At 42.8% G+C, this 20547-nt stretch overlaps 1 long non-coding RNA gene across 1 annotated transcript; it reads left to right on the top strand.

The window, feature by feature from the left end:
• Positions 1 to 2939: 2939 nt before the first annotated feature.
• Positions 2940 to 19357, top strand: LOC109514252 (uncharacterized). The gene is made up of 3 exons (XR_002167957.1): positions 2940 to 2951; positions 18994 to 19186; positions 19325 to 19357. It is a non-coding gene; the product is annotated as an uncharacterized LOC109514252 (long non-coding RNA).
• The last annotated feature ends 1190 nt before the right edge of the window (positions 19358 to 20547 follow it).

Here is a 20547-nt window from a genome sequence, read left to right as displayed (position 1 = left end):
AATCAAGCTGTCTGAAGACTGAAAATCGGATTTCATAGAAGGTGAAAATATATATATATATATATATATATATATTTTTTTTTTAATGGGATTGCAACACAATCATCACACAGGTGGCCGTGCGTGCACACTCATGCTGAGATATGCTGGGTTCGTTGTTTCTCTTGCGGTGCCTTTGGGGGTCATGCTTGGCTGTCTTCGGTGACACATGCGTCTCTCTCGCAATGTCTGGTGCTGCAATCTGAAGCAGCAGCAGGTCTGGTTACCTGAGGGGCCTCCCATGAGCTCTGAGTCCATATCAAAGTATACACTTGAACAGAGGGGTCGGAGGAGGGGAGGGGGGTTCTCATCTCGGCTGTCTGGGATGAGAGAAGAGGAGGGGTTGAGACTGTTTTACTTTATTTTGGATTCGGTCAATACAGGGCTAAGGCTTGTTCAAATAAAGAAACTTCAGTAAGTCATAAAAGATGTACGAGCAAAGAAAAAAAGGCGGGTGAGCCGAGGGGAACGCTACCGTTGGCTGAAGCTTACCGAACGGCCTTCGTGAAGAGTATAATGGGTGGAAATCAGCAGGTGTCGACGGTGGTCTGCCATTAATAAACAATGAAGAGGTGATTCATGGCCACATTCGATCACAGGCTGCAAACGAGGTTTATGTAAGGTGAACCTCTGAGGTGTATTTCTTCTTGGCATGTATCCATAGTGATCCCCTCAGCATGTGTGATGGCCCTTCCTTATCGTGGCAAGACAAGAAAGGGGGGAGGGGACAATTTAACAGAGACACCGTACCACGAAACTTCGACGAAGCACTCCCGAATCCCAACTGCCTTTAGTGCGATGAATAAACTCAGTGAATGAATTCAAGAGATTTATGGCAAAGATCCTCCCATGCAGCACTCTCTCGACTATGCGTGTAGTCCATTTACACACACGCAACGGTTATTTTGTGAAGTGTTCAATGAACACAGCACCCAGCTGCATTGTTTTTAACATTGTTTTTAATGTTATTAAATATACTGTACATGAAAAATAATGAAGTTATCAGAAGAATCAAAGACACATTTTTTTTTTTTTTACTGCTGCAAATGGCGTACACGTGAACTATCCCTTGAATTCATGTTCACGCAGGTCTGCATATGCATTCTGACTAAATGTGGTGACCATATGCTTTATCCTGTCGCTGCCGTCCATATTTTTTTGTTATTAAATATACTGTACATGAAAAATAATGAAGTTATCAGAAGAATCAAAGACACATTTTTTTTTTTTTTACTGCTGCAAATGGCGTACACGTGAACTATCCCTTGAATTCATGTTCACGCAGGTCTGCATATGCATTCTGACTAAATTTGGTAACCATATGGTTTATCCTGTCGCTGCCGTCCATATTTTTTTCCCCTCATCTCCTGCTTCCTCTTTTTCATTTGTTCTGGTTTAATCCACATTGCGGTCTCTTAACATCATCGAGCTGCACCATCTGTGTGCGACTGAGCCACCGGAGGGTCATCAGAAGATCCAGACATGTTCCATTAAAAAAAAATAAAAAATAAAAAATGTTTTAGAACCATTGGCCTTCAAGCAACCATGTTAGAAAGGATTTAGCTGAACGTCGTTGAGCGCTTTGCCACCAAAACACCAGCTGGTGTGCATTTCATAGCCCATTTGTTCTTGAGGTGTGTCTCAATTCCCTGAGCGATTAGGGTGGCGAGCAAAAGAAATAGCATCATTTGGAATGCATGGGAACAGACACCAACAACATTAAGACTAACTGAACGGTATCATGTAAAAGCGTAGACTCTCTCTGCTTTGCTCCGAAATTGCATTTGGTGTTTCACTAAAAGAGAGACAGAGAGGAGAATTTGTGGCATCAAGAAGATTGCTGTAATATGAGCATTTATAGCAAGAGGCCTGCGCGGATCCATTCCTCATCTCCCAGCAGGAATTGGAGGCATCTCACAGACATGTATGTAATGTTGTGGAACAGACTCCTCGGTACACGCTCGCAAGCCATTTCATCTGCTCAATCTTGCAGTCAAATGCTGACAACAAGATGGATGAGGCAGCTATGGACTTTGGGTAAACAATGGGAGTTGAGAAGTCGAAGGCAAATGTAAGGAATAAACAAAAAAAACAAAAAAACAAACAAAAAACAGTTTTGCATCTGTGTCCAAAAAGCCTGCCGAAGGAGAATGTTTCAGCAAGATGCGTGAAAGAATAGAAACCTATTAAATATGGTTTTGCGGGGGGGGGCAGTTTGATAGCACACCTTTCAGCATGTTAGAGCAGCGTATAAAATGAGCACTCATTTCTCCTGCAGGAGCAATCCTTCTCAATTGTATTCCTTCGCCAGATGTGAAAGGACGGTCGCCGGCATTTGACAAAGAACCAGCCGGAATGTGCATTACAGGTTGTATTAAAGGGGACCAGATATTATTGAAAATGGGAGTTTGTAGAAAGAGGGATGAGAGAGAAGACTATCCTTCAGTTTAATTGCTTCAGAAAGAAAGCATTTTATTTTGGGGGGCACAACAATATTGAAAGGAAACAATGTCGTTGTTAATGTAGTAGTAGCTATGCTGCTCTTTTCCGGATGGCACCAGTCAATACTCCAGTGTCAAGTAAACGCGAGTAAGACGAAGCAAACATTTGCATCGACACCGTTTTTATTTTTATTTTATTTTTTTAACTACCATTAAGCCGCGAATGGATTTTGACAGAATCTCATTTGTTCATTTGCATTTAGATGCAGCAGAGCCAGAGCAACTCTAGCAAGTGAGGAATCATTTTATTTTCCTACTCAGGGCTCTTTCAGCTTTGATAATGAAAAGGGCTTCATTCTGAGAGAAGTATTGTGTTTTCCTTAACAAAATGTGAAGTTCAGCCATAGTTCATGGAATTGACTCCGTTTGAAAGCAGGTTTGCCATTAAGGCAGTGACGTCGAGAGAAGAAGGTCTCAGTTTGACGTTTGACTCAAACTATAAAACAAAAGGGCCAAAGCAGGTGCATGGAATTTTTCATACTTTTTTTTTTTTTTTTTTTTTTAAACATAATGTCAGATTAAATTGTCGTGCAGGTTAAGTTCAAGGGCCAGATCCATGAATTGCTTTGGTTGAGATAAAAGTCCTTCTCCGGGGGAGAACCGAAATGAACAAAAGCGTAGTGCCTTGTCCAATCAAGAAAGAAACATGTCAAGGTTGATATGATTGCAACAAGTCGGACTTTTATTTGCCTGGAGCTAAGGGGGAAGTGGCTGTTTTGGAAGCACAAAGACCGTTGGGATTTGGTGGATTGATGGATTGATCAACAAAACGTCACATTGAAGGGGAATGAGGTTTGGGTCTCGTCCCCTGTCAAACACTTCATTTTGACCTCATACGTGCAATTATAATGATCAAATTCCATACTAAAGTAAGATTTTTGACAGTTTGTCCACATATTTTTCCATGCCATCTTTCAGTGGATAAGACCATCTGGGCCATCCAAGAGCAGAACTGGGTCAGGGATATTATTTGGACCCATTATTTCCCGAAGTGCTTAAAAGGTTCATGAGGTTCAAGTTAAGACAGCCTAATATGAATTCCCTGCTTGCTAATTATATCATGAATAATTTGTAGCGCCCCACACTGTGCATGCACTGTATGTGTAGGTGGAAAAGATAATGGAAGGGGGTGGGGGGTTAAAGTAAAAAAAGAATGATCAGTCTTTGAGACAGTGCCGACAAGGTTAGTGATGTTCCTGCAAGCTAAAAGGGGCCGTGAAAGATGGGCCAGTCGCTCGGCTATACACGGTAATAAGACAAGATAATGCATAGCTTTCAAATGAAACCTTTATGAATTTGAAACCATTCGGCCCCTCGCTGCAAACTTCTTTCCGTTTGTCATTTCAATTGAAATGACCAGAAAAGGGCACTTTTTGAGCCGTCAAGTTGTTCTGTGATTGTACTTTGGATATTGCAAAGTATATTATTGTGCTCTGCGAAGCAGCGGTGTTTAGCGTGGCACCGGCCACTTCGGCAAGCTGCCCACAAGGAACTAACTCTCGTTTCCACCGAGTGGTACAGTTCAGGGAGCCAATCGCTGAGTTTGAACACAACCTATGATGAGAGGATACACATTGACTTCTGATTTGCACGGCCAGCACAGAGAAGCTAATATTTGAACATCCACATACTGCGAAATGAAGAGAATACACTGTTGGGAAGAAATGAATACAATTTCAGTTGAACAAATATTTCGATTGTGCCTCAAAACATTTGACATTACTTTTCTATTGTTAATGTTACCAGTCATGAGACATCAGCGTGTACGCTAGGCTACAATAGCATTTGTATAGTAAATGTGTTGGCTTTCTATTTTGCCTGCAAATTAGTTGAGGGACTAATTAGTCTGAAAACAGAATAACTTAGGAGGCAAACTGAGCTGTGAGGCAGCATCAACATTATTGTCGTCCCTTTGGGTGTTTTTGACACGGTTGCGGACACAGTGCAATTTGTTCCCTTTCTGCCGCTATCATTTTGCCATCCATCAAATTGCATCAATGCATCCTTGTGCTTTCTTCCTTGCCACCAACATTTGACTTTTTTTCCTCTCATCCTTTGGATGATTAATGGGAACTGTCTGCAAAAAAAAAAATCCCTTCTTCAACTGTTGCAATGTGACATTAAATCGGTTTGGAGTTCAAAGCGACAACTAAGTCAAGTAGCTGGAGGGGTTCCGAGTTTGACTTGCATTCACAGTCAAACGGAAATAAAATAGCAACATTTGAAGGATGCAATGGCTTGAGCTGACAAAACAAGAACATTATAGACAAAGGTACTGGACAAAAGGCCAACAGGAAAACAGGAGCTAAGAAATAGTGTGCCTCCACTTGTAGCCATAACAAGTTCCATACCTCTGAAAAAGCACTGTACACGTTTTTTAGAGTGCGTCTGCCAGACCTGCCTGACATTTTAGGCCAGTTTCATCTACTGGCAAGCATGTGGTTGAACAATTGGGTGGTTGTCACACTTGGGTGAACATCTGCTTCATATTGCGCTGTTCTAATAGATGTTTCAGAGGAGGCTGAATGGAATGTTTTGCATTAACATCAAGCACAACAATAGGACTGTGACTTTGTACAAAAGGCCAAGCCAGTGTGTGGGACTGTAAGGAGGGGCCTTATTACCAAAACGTATCCTCGTTTCTTGTGCGTTTGCATGCTTTGGAGCATCCGATGTCTTCTTATGTCTCTGAGATTTGGTGGCTAAGTGACAGATCGATGCAGCGAGTAAAGAATGACGGAGGTAGATGACACAGAGGGCAAAAGACTGTGAAGTTAGCAATGGCGATGTAGCGGAGGAAGCTGACAGCCCCCCTCCCCCGGAGGACAGGCAGGCCATTGTGCCAATCCAATGAGAAGGAATATCGTGCTCACCATGAGACGAGTGGAGCGCATCAGTGACACTTGGGTAAAGAGAGATGTGGACAAAGGAACGCATGCACGAAGAAAAGGCAGGCCCATTCTAGCGGATTAACGTAGACCGAGGAGATGATGTTGTCATCTGTCTGAGAATCGGATCAACAAAGCGAGTCCGAGGGTTGAAAGCATTTGAGGCTGGCGGATCAACACAGATTGTAACCACCCTTCTCCTACGTTAACGTTTGCGTTGGGGCCGGTCTGTCGACTTGCGTTGAGTTAATGTTCCCAAGCAAGCATCACGATTTTGAGGTTTGGGGTTCCCAAGAAAAAACAAAGCAACATGTATTTTAAATTTTATTTCATAATCCGACAAGGAACAAAAGCAGTCCGATAGCTCACCCTGTTTTCTGTCGGCCGGACTCCGGGATACAGTCATAAACACGCAACGGCAAAGCATTGACATCAGTCTCAGACATTACCTGCAGGTGTTACTCACCAGTCTTCACCCGCCTGGGAATGTCTGCCAAATTAATCTGTGTCAAAGAGATGAGTTTGGGATGAATTCATCTCGGACGGATGATGAGCAGCTCCCCATATGTTGGGCCCGTTGGGAACCTGAGAAGACGGATCCTTATTTCCCCCGAGGTGGTGGATGGTGGATCCTAGACCAAGAGAAGGCACGGTGGAACTAAAGGGAGTGGAGATAGAGAGCATTGATCTGCGGAGACGGCCGAAGATACGAGCAGACGCGTGCACATTCCCGCGCGAACACAGCTAGCAACAGTTCATATCCTTATCATGACCTATTTCTCCTTATGTTACCTGGTACTATGAAAGCTTCTTATCTTCAGTTTGCGAGGCGGCGAGGAAGGCGAGGTCAGCCATACTGAGGGAGATTGCCTTGAGTTCAAACCAACAGGAGCAGAACAAAGCAGCAGACAATGTTTTTCCGCAGATGCTCCAGAAATGAAAAAAAAAAAAAAAAAGAAAGAAATATGTGACATTGGATGACATACTTCTTTTGAACTCCTATGGATTCCCATCAAAGTTTTAATAGGTTCACGTAGGCTTTGGACTTTGTGTTTGTCATGCTGGAAGGGTGCAAAAGTGCAAGTTCAAGTGCAAGTGCATCCAAGTTGCAAAAGCGTTACCACCCACCAACAAGCGACTTCACACGATAATGTGACCTTGCTCCAATTAGTTATGCATGGTCGCCCATTAGCATTACTGTGAACTCAAAGTCATTTGCGACACAATAACGATGCGAAATGAACGCATCTTTATAAATGCAATTTGTTACAATGAGATTGCATTACCGGGGGGCATCCATATAAACCTTTACAATGCCAATAAATGTATTCATTGATATATTTATTGCCGAAAATAATAGACTTGGAGCAGCAGACCGAGGCGCTTCCTTTCCAATTTCTCTTTACAGCTGTTTCCAAAAACTTTGCTCACAAAGGGTGGGTGCGGATTGAGAACTGCGCCGCAGCTGTTTACGACGACTGTATTTGAAGTGATCATTTCAAACACCCCGCGGCCATCAGTGACACTGACTCACGATGATATAAATAATATGACTCTCGTCTGTTTGAGCAGGGCATGCTCAACGTCTCTGAACACTCCGAGGTTGTAAAATGGGAAAGGAATTGTATTCATCATTCAGCACTTCAACTACAGATGCGTTACTTTGCGTTGGGAAAACCCCTTCACCTTTGCAAACAATAAAGCGTACCCCGTGCTCATGACAGTAGCTTTCCAATGGCAGTGCAATACATTCAGTTTTGGCTGTTGCGTTGTTACAGCCGCGCAAAACGCTGGAAGTGAAATCATCCGTGCTTGGCTGCGAGTCACGTCTGCTTATGCTCAGCATCTCAAAGCCATATGGAAGATATCACACATCTTCAGCCTGCGTTGACGTGTGTGTGTTATTTATTTATTTCTTCTTTTTTTTTTAAATGAACTTTGTACTCCCCCAGCAATTAATCTTGCACTGAAATTGTATTTCCTTGGCTCCGAAAAAAATTATACTACGAAATTGCGACAACATTTCAAGGTAAATCTCATCAATGCAGTCGATCGCACAAGAACACCCAGAGGGTGCGTACGTGGGTGTGCGTGAGAGAGACTTCAACAAAATGATTTGATGGTACAGCTGGAGCGGCTCTTTTAACAATGCGTGCGAAATGAACAAAGGAAACTCACACGTATTGTTTGTTGAATGTACCATCAGATATAACGATGACATTTAGACCCATTTACGAAAACAGGAAATGACGTATATGCCGCCCGAATAAAAGAACATGAAAATACTTGACAACTTCATCCAGGTTGAACTCTTATCTATCTTCCCGTATTCCGTAGCGCTTCTCCTCATTTGGGTCCCGGGTAAGCGTGAGCCAATTCGAGTTGACTTTGAGACAGCCCGTCGCAAGGAAGGTTGACTTGAGAACAGGAGAGTATTTGTGTTGAAGATGACAGGACTGTACTCATTTAATCAGCGGTCAAGCGGTTGCGCTTCATTTCGGTGGATGACAAACATGTGCCCGGCGGCTTTGTTCTGTTTGTCCTTTCAAGTCTCAAACGGTGCGGGAAACAATGTCTGTCGTGGGGGGTGCCATGAAACATCCTTTCTCCAGCCAGACAATCACGACTACATTCTGTGGTGACTCGTCAGGCCCCTGAAAGTTAGCCGGTCAGCATCCAGATGATGGATTACCTGAAAAGCCGGGAAATTGATACGCTCTTGTGTTTCCTTCCATACGCTATGTTTATTATTGCACCCTGTGTGCACTCGTCTGTCAGCACGCGGGCCTCAGGCTGGGTTACAGATACAATATGTCCACACTGGCAAGGTCCTGCTAATCTGCCTTGTAACGATATGATGTTATTTGACCTTGAAATAACAACAAGATCATTTGGATGGTAAACCGGCCATACATGTTTTGGGAAAGTGGGAGTAAATCGGAGTCGCAGGAGAAACCCCACGCAGGCACGGGGACAACATGCAAATTCCACACAGGAAGGCCGAAGCCAGAATCGAACCCTGCAACTTTGCACTGTCAAGTGGACGTGCTGACCAGTCGACCGCCGTACCGCCCACCTTACTTACATTCAAGCTAAACGTGAAAAAAATGTCCTTTTAAAGGCAGTGTTACAATGGTGACACTGTAAGATTGTAGTCGAATATTTCTATTTCCATCACTCTCTGTCGGCATTCTGGATAGTCGCAATTTGACTATTTATAGGGAGTCGAAGATTCGGATAACATCCCGCCCTAGTTGCTCCTTACTTGTCGTTTTTGTTTTACTGGCCAAAGTCGAAAGAACACATTCCCCTCACGTGACTGCAAACATTTTCATTGAGATTAATGGCTTTTGTGTGACGGGTCACAGAAACGGGGGGGCTGCGGTAAGATGCAAACTGCCTTACGTTTGCCTTTGACTAATATCTGCCTTTCATCTACCATCTCTGCTGATTGGACCATTTCCCACCTCTGCATCAAAGCCATGACGAGAGCCATAATTACTCGATCTTATCGGGAGGCAAAGCGCTGCTAAAACGAAACGGTGTTCACTCGCGCTGGACATAGGAAGATAAGGGAGGCACACTTGGTTACATTTGCAGTGTATTGGGCGGTTAAAATGTCATTGCTTTGAAATGTATTTATGCATCATCAAACCAAGTCCGTGTGTTGCTTTAAAAAATTCTATTTTGAGTCGTGAAAAAAACTGCAGATATATTAACTATTATGGATAAGGTTCATCTTGTAGTCACCAACGGTGTTGAACAAAGTGAAAGATGAGACTTGATCAAATAGAGGAAAAAGCAAGCAGGTCAATCAACCTGATGGAAGAGTCACTGGCTTTGTTTTCAGTGATGGTGATGAAGGTGGATTTTTTTTTTTTAACCCTTTCTGAGCATTGTCGGAAAAATATCAAGTCATGGCATGGGTCAGTGGGTTAACTGCTATAACATGAACAACTGATTTTGTTCTTTAGGGTCAAAGTACTCAATGAGGCACATTTCACTTGACTGGATTTTGTGTCATCTAAGCATGTTGACTCCATTTTGAGGAAGGGCTCAGTTGTTGTCAGGAGTGGGATTTGCGCCACTAGACAGCAAATTAGGGTTTGGCAGGGAACCTTCCAATACATCTGGCTTCCTTCATTACTGAAGGCAGCATCTGTGAGACTATTTAGCGAGCTATCGTCACAACTTTCGGTCCGTGACGAGAGCTGAGCTGAAAATTATACCACACGGAAGAAAATGCCCACTTCTCATTTTCAACATTGGTTTTGCCGCATGCACTGAGTTATTGTTTTGTTCATATCGAGAGTGTAACATCTGCAAGCCTCGTGATGTTTACATTGCAGCTGATTTTTTTTCATTACATGTACTCAGGTACGCATTATATCTCACACTTCATCCCCTTTTCATTTTAGAATATTTTTAGACTTAAATGTTAGTCTAAACACCTCATTTTATATGTAAAAAAACAAGGCCTTTTAACCCATGAGTGTTATAGCCTTGCCATCTCTATGTAGAACATGAAGAATAAACAAAAAATGCATCGAGAGAATGCGAGAGAAAGCGGTGAGGCGATGTTACCTTAGCCATCTGTTGGGTACGTCGTTTGGATTAAAACAATAGGAAACAAATAAGCAATCATAGAGCGATTTGAAGGCAGGCCACGGAGCCGCAATGATTGGGGGAATAAACAAAGGGATCAATGCGTATTACATGTTTATGAATGCAAGCGGCCTCGTCGCAGCGGCTTCAGATTGGAATCTTAGCATGCATGCCGTGCCCCCATGACATGCCCAGCGCAAATAATTAGGCGGCATTGCTCGTGCACACAAATCATTGTAATGAGTGACAGGGGACCCTTCAAGATACACTTCAACAGGAAGAGAAGCGGACTGTTTTGATGGGGTTCATTAGAATGAAATGAACATTAGACAAGCTGTTACGAAACCTTTTCAGTTGTGAGCTGATCCAAAGTACGTGGCATGAAGGTAGGGATGAGTGTAATATTAGTGGGAAGAGAAAAGAATAAGCCGTTGATTAGTCCCACATTGGGTGGCTCGTGCATCAAAGACAACCATGTACTTCTTCTGTATTAGCCACTTAGGAAACCACCCACACCCATTGCCATGTGGGCCCCACAAGCCGTAAGGTTATCCAGGTCACGGACGGAGGACGGCAAAATAGGGTCAAGTGCCCACCTCTGTAAATATGAATCAAAAGGTCATTTTGCTCCTGTATGTCTTTTTCTGTAAATACGAGACCAAGTTTTCTGTTTTTTGCTCACCGGTAATCGGTGATCTTTCCATGGGGGCGACACGAGTCATCTAGTTAATTACGATGACATCTCCCAAGTGTAGCGTGACCTCACACACTATTTACACCTGCTTTTTGGCAATTAGGTGTTTCCCATCCTTTCATGATCATTTTAATTGTCCTGTTTGGGATCATATCCAAATGGTCATCATTATTTCCTTCAGTTGTGGCCCGATGACATATGCATTCAGCAATGTAGTCCTACCGTACATTCTGAAAATCATAATCAGGTTCGATTGTGTACATTCTGCACCATGCTGTGTGCATTTTGCTTTCTGTTTGCTTCGCATCCCCGTCGCTAAAACTGCTTACTGGACAGAGAGAAACAACCGCCTACTTGCTTGATGCATTCAAATGGCTTCGGTAAATCGAATGAATAATACATGGCGAGTGTACGTGTTTGTTTTTGGCGTGTTTGAATGACAGCAAGCGTAAACTAGAAACGAGGCTGTCTGTGGCACTAGAATCCAAGCTTTCTGTTGCAGTAAAATCGGAAATGTCAAAAGACGTCAGCGTGTCTGTTGACAGGGCCGGACTTGAACTTGCCTCCTCTGTTAACCTCATAATAAATACAAGCTATCCAATGAATACCAAAGCTGCAACATGGCTGCTGCGCTTGAGTTGAAATCTGAAAAAAAAAGGGCAGTTTACAGAGTCTGTGTATTCAGGAATCTATTTGTTAATATGATCCAATTGTAAAATACAGGCATATTTTTTTGGGAAAAGATCCTCAGTGAAACCTTTCCTGGAGACGGTTAGCCATTCATTTCTTTGTATCGAAAATATGATCCAATTGTAAAATACAGGCATATTTTTTGGGAAAAGATCCTCAATGAAACCTTTCCTGGAGACTGTTAGCCATTCATTTCTTTGTATCGAGGTCAAAGCGAGAGAATGATGTTATTGTCGACTTGTTGCGACTTGTTGCAGACTTGGCTGCTCTTAGTTGACAGACTGTTCACCTTTTTTTTTTTTTGACTGGCATGTACCTCAGTGTGTGTGCAGTCCTCTTTTAACCTTGTAAAGCACCAGCAGAGTCTTCATCATATATTCACAAATAAAATCAGGTTCTAAGTAATTTTCATACAACACTTGGAAAGCATACAATATTTGTCATTTGCTTTTCCCGCATTTATACTAATGGTAAATTCTACTCATTCGGGCAGAGATTTGTAATTATCGGGTGGAAAAGCTCTCTTTGTGAAAAGACTCAAATTATTCTGCAGTGTTCAGGATTTTTTTGAGTTGGCGGACGCATGGTCTCACCTACCCCCCCCCCCCACACACACACACACACACACACACACACAAACACACAAACACTAAGGAGCTGAGCAAACAGAAAAGAGAATCGTGTAAGCAGTGGGGCAGATTAATTTGTTGGGTGCAGCGAGTGCATGTACTGTATGGTGTGCGTGTGTGTTCATGTGCGAGTGGAAGAGAAAAAGTGGGGGTGCGAGCATCATCGAAGGACAGGGAGAGAGTACATTTTGCCTGACGGGGTCGATTTTAGCTCAGTAGAGAACTGCCTAGTGTCTTTAGATGATGTACCTCACACACACACACACACACACACACACACACACACACACACACACACACACACACACACACACACACGTGCAAAACCTACAGTACACTCAAGATCCATCATCTTCAAAGGAAAATCATGCAGGTAACGCGGTTGTCAGAAAATATTTTGATCTCCTCAATGGCTGTGTAGGTGTGGCTAATCTGTTGCCAAGTCATGATCCATCTGTCATCTTTAATCATCGCGGCGCTACTGGTTCCACCTCCACACATCCTGCTCCTCAAGCATGCTCACATGAAAGGCTCTGACGAGCGACTCTGCGGCCGTTGACTTGCTGCATATGTTCCAAATGTTGTAGAGCGGGATTATGTTCTGTCATGCTTTCGGATTCTCATTTTCCCTTGAGCAAGCCTGGTGCGTGTGCATTGCTTTTCTTCTTTTGTCCGAGTTGGAATCCCAACACGTGTTCATCCTGCATCGGCGTCCTGTTTGTTGCTCCTGCGTGTCTGCTCTTACACAGGTCGCCCTGGCTGTTGACACCAGAGTCAAAGAAAGCAACACAAATACATGCATAGAATGGTATGACAATGATGTTGGCGATATGGCTGTTGACACCAGAGTCAAAGAAAGCAACACAATTATGTTGGTGATGTGATTCCGTTTTACCAACACCCCGATGAAGTTCCTGTAGACAGATGAGCGTTGGAGGGTTTTTTTTTCTCGTTTTAATCCCTATAAATAAAAGCTTTTTCACATTCATAGTAACCACCTGAGTGCCTGCACCTACAATTCTTTCCGACCACTTTGCTGATGAATATTTAACTCGTTCAAGAGCACCTTGGCATACAGAGATACGAGCCGTGCTGCTTCCGTTGTTTTGTTAATAAGAAGTTTTGAAAAATAATGATAATGTTCTTCATGCAGCTATCATGTTCACCATTAGTTTCTTAATAAGGTAGATGTGAGCATAATGTAGTTATGTCTCCAAATACAATAGACCTGAATTCAACTGCAATAAAAACGACCAGGAGAAGAGTTTGGGCGAAATTTATTAACATGTACGGAATGATGTTTAAAAATGAACAACAGATTGCCCAACCCACCGTTTTATACTTCCTCCTCCTCTCACTATTTTTGTTTTAATCTTGGTTTCAAAAAAACTGAACTAAGATGTGCCGTGTAATTTTTGATGCCCCAGGGAGCTTTCAGTCTCATCCGTGTTTCATTTGGACTGGAAACACTCCGTCGGCAGTTGTGGAGTGAGGAGTTAATGCATTTGTAATGAATGAGCTCCAAACTCCTTTGGCCTTCTGCAGAGTCCTCAAATGACTCTCTAACCCAGAAAGCCAAAATAGTTTTTACAGTAAATAATACATTGTACACAGGATGTCTAGCGTGACAGTAAGTTGTGAAGGATTTCCATTTGTCCTTTCTGAGGAGGGGAAGAGAAGGTGCGCTACTCATTCCTTTGCAAACAACAACTTTGATCTGTGTTTCATTCTCATCACTTTCCTCGCTATCTGGAATTCAGGCCACGTAAATATGTGGCTCTTGAGTTGGTTGCATCAATCAGGGAGACAGATGATCGAATCATTTTCACACGACACAAGGTGTCAGTCCCACCCGGAGTTCTGGCAACTCTTCTTTGTATATTTATGAAATACTTCAATCTGCTTCAGCCAAGTGGGGCTCTGGTTTCTGGAAAAACCCAGGAAAGTTTATTGAGAAAACTGAAACTCTGGAGGGACTTCAATTTAGAGCCATTCAGTTCAGTGAGGACACTGTGCAGAATCACATGCAAGATGCAAGGCTCTCACCCGGTGTAAAACGCATTGAAATGTTTGCAATCGTCTACATTAATTGATCCAAACGCAAAGTCGCAGAAAGTTGAATTATTTCACCGGAGCATCCTCCCACTAATGAACCTGATACTGTGATTTAGTGGCTGCTCCAGTTTACTCAGACTTGTTCATCTGTTTGGCCTTACATCCAAGTCACAATCTTCGATACTTTGAAACTCACAGCATATCGATCACAGCTTCTGGTTCAATAGACAAGCGCAGGCAAGAAGCCAGAGCAGCCGGGGTATCACGTTTTCAAATCCACTCTAACACGATGGTGCCTATCGACTGCGCTCATTCCAGTCAGAGCTGCTAATAAAGACATTGATGCTTCAGCTCCTGGTTGTGATGCAAGTCAGAGAACATGAATCGCGGCTGCAAAAACTCTCCCTCTTTTTGCCAGTACATAAAATGAACTTTTGATCCATGGCTCAATTCATGACACTACCAAAATCTGACAATGAGAAAAGATTCCATGCACCAACCTCATGTCCGATTTTTTTTTAATCCTTGTTGATACACATGTTGGTGTTGGGGGTGGGGTGTTTCCTGAAAGACACTTGCTATGTACGTTCTGATGTTCCATAGTCAAGCTGATGTCATTTAGGTTGGTTAGATATTTAGCTCTGCTGATTGCATAAAACCACAGATAAAGCGTGAGGTGAGGCAGACAGGACTCTGCCTCCTCACTGTGCAGCCTCCGCTGGCTGGCCCTCAGCCACACTGAAGTGGGAGTAGGAGAGCGCACGCGTTCACATTAGTGCCGTTCTTCTTCTTCTATGACTAGCTCGCAAGCCTGCTCTTTGACGGTGATTTCATCAGAGCTCACCAACGGTGGGGAATGAAAGCGTAACTCCCAGACAGCTTCTCATCGTTTTGGCTGGAAAGGATTTGATCTAAATTGTACCAGAGGGGACAAAGTTACTCCCATTTGTGTTCACTGTGACACTTAGAATGATGATTCCTTCCGAGTAGCTCGATTTTTTTTTTCTCCTGGGAATGTTTGCTTCCCTCATGCCGGATACAACAATTCCTGGAAATAACGTGAACGTCTGGCCAGGTCCAGGACAATCTTGCAGACGACTTTGTGAATATATAATTCCCAGCTTTCAAGCCACCCCCTTACCCCCATCCCAAATCAATCCCTTCGCAATTGGCCCAGATACATAGCAAATCATTCCCCATTCTCTATCCAGGAGGCAGTCCCAAATCCCATTTTCAAGGGCTTCATTGTCAAGCCAATTAACGTATGTTGTTGTTGGAATTATCTCTTAGAGTCTCTTCTTCAGCAAACAGCAAGTCATTTTCAAATTGTAGGTCAGTGACAGCTAACAGGAGTGGTCCAGTCTACAGAAAAGTTGACTTGTGTGATTTTTGCTTCTCTATACGCCATTGCTTAGTTAGTTTGGTAGCTTTAGGGTCAAAATCCAATCAGGTCACATCAGAGAATGTATTTATTTCTCTTTTAAGACATTTGGCTTTCATGGTGGGTTTTTCAGCATTTGTCCATCCCGCTTGATATGGCATTTTTGATTCGGTTACCGTGGTGCTGTCATGTATCGCACCCATCCCCCATGCCTCGGAAATAAGCAACATCCAACATGCTTGAAGTTGGAGGGCAGGTGTCGCATCCCCTCAGGATGAAGCGGAGGGGGAGACAAAGTATGCAATTCCTGTTTGGCATGTCGTCAGTGCTGCCACGGAAAGAAGGCTCAGGAAGTGCGTGTGCGTGTGCCACGTGAATTGCTCCCTGTCGCTCTGCAAGTGAAAACCTGGTGCGGCAGTCGATGCAAGTGGAAAAGACTCCATTGTACTTGGATGTTAAATAAGGTCAGCAGCCGTTGCAACACCGATTACACGTTCAATACTATTAACGATTCACCACGAGGCAGCTTCAAACTTTGACAGCTCCGTGTGGCTCTTGGCATTTTAATAGCAGAGAGCCTAGTGTGTGTGTGTGTGTAGAGAATGTTCTTTTTGTTTGCTCACGTGACCAAAAATATTTTGCTTACCTGGGACATTTTGAGGTCAGGTTTCAAAAACTTCAAGTGGTGTATTTTTATTTGACATTGTGCATTAACCACAGTTAAGGAACTTGTAAAACATGTGTGCGTAAAGAAAACAAATTCGTTCGGGGAGTCTTGTGAATATTTTCAACAAAAATAAATGTTACTCTTACTTACTCTGACCCTTACTCTTATTCACATACGCCGTGAGGTAGTATGCACGGTTGGAAAAGAATACATTTGAGTTTGAAGTTTATTCTCAGACTTCAGTGACTGGCTGTACATTTTTTGGGGCTCCTTTTTTTTTTTAACTTGTTTTCTAGTGTTTCATGGTTCCTGGATCAAAATAAGTACTAAAGTGAAACCGGTGTTATTTATTGTACATTGTTTTGTTCTAATATTGACAGTCTCATCTGTATTGTAATATCCAGCTGTAATGGCCACTTGATCGCCAAGATCATTCAAGTTCCATCTCATCACATCAGCCTGTGCCAGTGCAGCTAATTCTGGAACTATATTGAGCCAGCCTGTAAATTTTTTTTCAGCCACAATTTGACCTTTCGGCAAACGGAAAGTGTCGTAATGAGGTGACCTGCAGCTTAATGCTGGCTGGCAGGCTTGAACGTACGTGTGACGTCTGATTGGTGCCATGAGGCGTAGCTCATACAGCGGCATTAAAAAGGCCAAGTAAAAAATGTGCCATTAGCATTAGTGAGAAATGATAACGGAGTCCGACGTCACACATCAATGTGTCATCATTGCCTTCTTCATTTCATCTTTCTATTCTTGGCTTGACTCATTAATTCTTTCATGATTCCATTCCTTCCTTTCGTCTCTTTTGTTCTCCTACCTGGTGAAGTGAACGGAAGATGGATGGCATATTCCTCCTTTTCCCCTTTCCCCTTTGTGTTGCCATGCTTGATTTTCTTTTCTGTCCACCCTTTTTCTTTGATTCTTTTGATTCTCTAATCTGTTTGTTGTCTTCCTCTGCATACTGCCGCCTTGAATATTCATGTTCTTATTTCTTTTTCCTTTTTTTTCCCCCCATTTGCTTTTTTTGTTTTCTGGACAGTTAGCTTTCATTTTGTGCCCTCCCCCCTTTCTTTTCACTTTCCTCTTTTGCCTTGTCTTCGGTCTTCCGCTGCTTGTCTGGTTCCCAATTCACCGATCGAGTATTTTGCCCTTGATGCATTCGTTCCTTTACAATTTGCCTCTATTTTTTTCTCCATTGCTTGTTATCTGCCTGTCAATCTAATCTGTCTTTCCTTTCCTACATTGTCCTCCGATGCATGCTCCCATATTTGTTCCACTCTTTCGCACTACCTTGACATTTATTCAAGTATCATTCACGATGCCAACTTAATATAAATGAACAGCGTCCAAACTGGAAGGCAACGCAATATTTCATGCGACTCACTGATGCCTCAAGACGGTGAACGCGTTTGCTATCGTGAATATGCTAAGTGTAAGAGGAGTAAAGTGCTGTTCGCGACCGGCAACCTGATCTGAGCTCACCGAGTGTGCTCCCGCAGCAAGTGTTGTGACAGTATCAAGCATGCGACTGTCAGCTTTAATAGGCAGGACTCCTTCAGATTACCCTAATGTTCACACACCAGCCGGCCTGGCACGAATCCACATGATACACCTCAGCGCCGCGTGGCTCACAGAAATAGACAGCATGAGGCACATAAAAGACACGCACACACCAACAGCAACAGGCAATACAAACAGTGGCATGGACGGAGCAACTGAAATGACATCATGACATTTTTCCTCGCCCCCAAAACACGCTGACCTCGCTTGTGGCTTCAATTCGCCATCACTCATCAGAAAGTGGCTGGGGCATACAAAATATTGTGTGCCTCCTGACAATTTTTGAGTGGGTTCCGCGCAGTTTAGACTTTGGAGATGCTCCTTTGTATTTACTGCCCAGCATTTACAGTCAAAGCTGTCAAAAATTCTAATATGTTTTGAACCTGCAAGCTGTACAAATACTATTTAGGACTGAGGGGTGTGATAATCATGGCACCAGATCTCGATATCTTTTGTTTATAAATCAAACGAACATGTTTTCTATTTTCGCTTGCCCACAGCAGAGAATAAGATAAGATAAGATAAGATAAGATATCCTTTATTTGTCCCACACTGGGGAAATTTACAGCCTTCAGCAGCAAGATTGTGGGGAGAAAGAAGAGAAAAGAAAACTATATATATATATAATAGAATACATCTCAACATCTGCCTAATTGTGGGTTTAAAGGACCTGTTTTCCAGAAGGCGCAGGAAAAGAGTGGAGAGGAGTTCTGAAGGCATTTTCTGCCCCCATGTGGTCGCAGAGAAAATGCATCAACTTGTTCTCTGCCTTTTGTAATTACAGAGCAGCTCCCACATTGTTTGTATGATCACATTCATTTATCGAATTAATAATTCATTTGCGTCGGTGGCTTATGATGAACAGATAATTGGGCTGCATTAAATCTGCACAACGGAGTGTAAGAACCAGGATAAGGAATTCCTACTTTGTTTTGTACTCATTTACTTGTAATCGGTAATCCAAACATGTTCACAACACTTATTCAAGATAAGCCACAATATGCTGCAATTTAAAGGAAGACACCCACATTTTAATTGTGTACAAATGCATTTTTTTATGTACATGGCAAAAATATTGTCAAAGTATCTGCAGTAACTCCCTCAGGTTCTTTGTGAGTGGCCCGTGTGAGCTTTAGTGGTCAGCTATAATCCTCTTGGGCTCTTGTATGAGATGGTGATGGGCTTAGATGTCACTTGTGGTAGTGACGGGGGCTTGTCTCTCCACAAGAGTATTAGTGATGCTAAAAGCAGCAACAGCGCTGCAACCGACTCATTCAGGCAGCGTATTTTTGGAAATCAACACGTTTCTCTCAGGGCCACTTATAGACAGAAAGGCAGATGGACCTTTAGGCGCCTGGATATGTTTGGCAAATTTAAAGGCATTCTGGGTGGCCCGCAGCCACCGGTCACCAGCGGTGCTTCCGACCCACCAGCACCGGCTCCTGCTCCTCCAGCTGCAGCGGAAAAAAAGGTAAAAAAGACATTTAAAAAGAATTGGCAAAGAATTGCAGACCTCATACAATAATCCAACACAATAACTGGATCCACACCCACTCACACAAAAAAAATACATTTCTCATCTAATTTGCCATCTGACTTTGTTTTGTAGGATGATAAATCTCCTGAAAAGGAAAAGGAAAATATGAACAAACCTCAGGGTAAGTCTTGTTATTTGATATGAAGTCATGCATTCACAAAAGGAAAGCTGCTGTGTGATTTGCATTGCGTCAAAAAGACTGTGTCTACAAAATTTTACTTCTTTGAGCAAAATTCAACCTACATTTTCAAACAGATTTCTATGACACGAGTACTTAGAGAAGGTGTGGGGGTCTCGGAAAAAAAAAAAGACCCAACCCAAAACAGTTGTGTCTGTGTGTGTGTTATTAATGACATATTTTTGTGTCCGTGCACGCTGCACCCTTAGCATCCTATCAGTCTAATTTTCACAAAAAAGTATTTAAAAAAGAAATTCTCACCGAAGTTAGTTTTTTTCCTTTTCTCAAACTCACCAACTCTCGTGTCTACTTTATTTGTCTCTTTCGTTCACCTTAGGGGCCGTTGTGGCTGTTGCTCATTATGGCATGCGTGTGTAAGTGTGTGCATATGCGAGTGTGTTCAGTCACGGGTCCATCGTGGGAGGTTGGTTGATCGAGAAGTAGTTCTTGGGTCAAAAAAGGTTGGGCACCCCTGACTTAGAGGATAGGGTCATGCATAGTCATCAGTGATTAGTCATTTATGTACTGTAAATATTACTGCCCTAGCCCACTGGTTAGAATATACTGTAAATTAATCAATCAAATAAATCAATCCCAGCTCCAGCACCTGCACCAGCACCCGCACCCGCTCCAGCTCCCGCTCCAGCTCCAACATCAGCGGTTATCGTAAACCCTGATCAAATTGGACCAGAGGGGTAAGAAATACAAATACAGTCTTCAGCTTTGAAGCTCAAGACATGATCTGATTTAAGCAGGGATTGTTTTTTTTCCCTCCGATATTTAATTTCAACATTAGAATATCATGCAGTATAAAATAAGCATTGACAGGGACACATTTGTTGTATATTTTGAATTATCCTCTCACCAGTTGCAGAGAGTCTACCAAAACACTTGCCTGCTGTTTCGATGAAGAAAAAAAACAAAACAGTATCAAATTAATCACTCAGAGTGTAGTTAATTAATCAGATTCCCGGGCAAGATGACAGGGTAGATGGAGAAAGCCCTCAGAGAAAAACACAGCATGTGCGATCTTGATGCCCTGGAACAGAATGCATATTAACGAGAGGATGAACCCAAAGTAGATTAAAAGCTTTTCGGCTTTTGTGATTTAAGGAGC

The sequence above is a fragment of the Hippocampus comes genome, unplaced genomic scaffold (assembly GCF_001891065.2).
Source record: "Hippocampus comes isolate QL1 unplaced genomic scaffold, H_comes_QL1_v1.1 scaffold322, whole genome shotgun sequence".
NCBI classification, from domain to species: Eukaryota; Metazoa; Chordata; class Actinopteri; order Syngnathiformes; family Syngnathidae; genus Hippocampus; species Hippocampus comes.
Note: the sequence above shows the minus strand (reverse complement) of the source record. Positions and strands in the feature narration are given on the sequence as shown.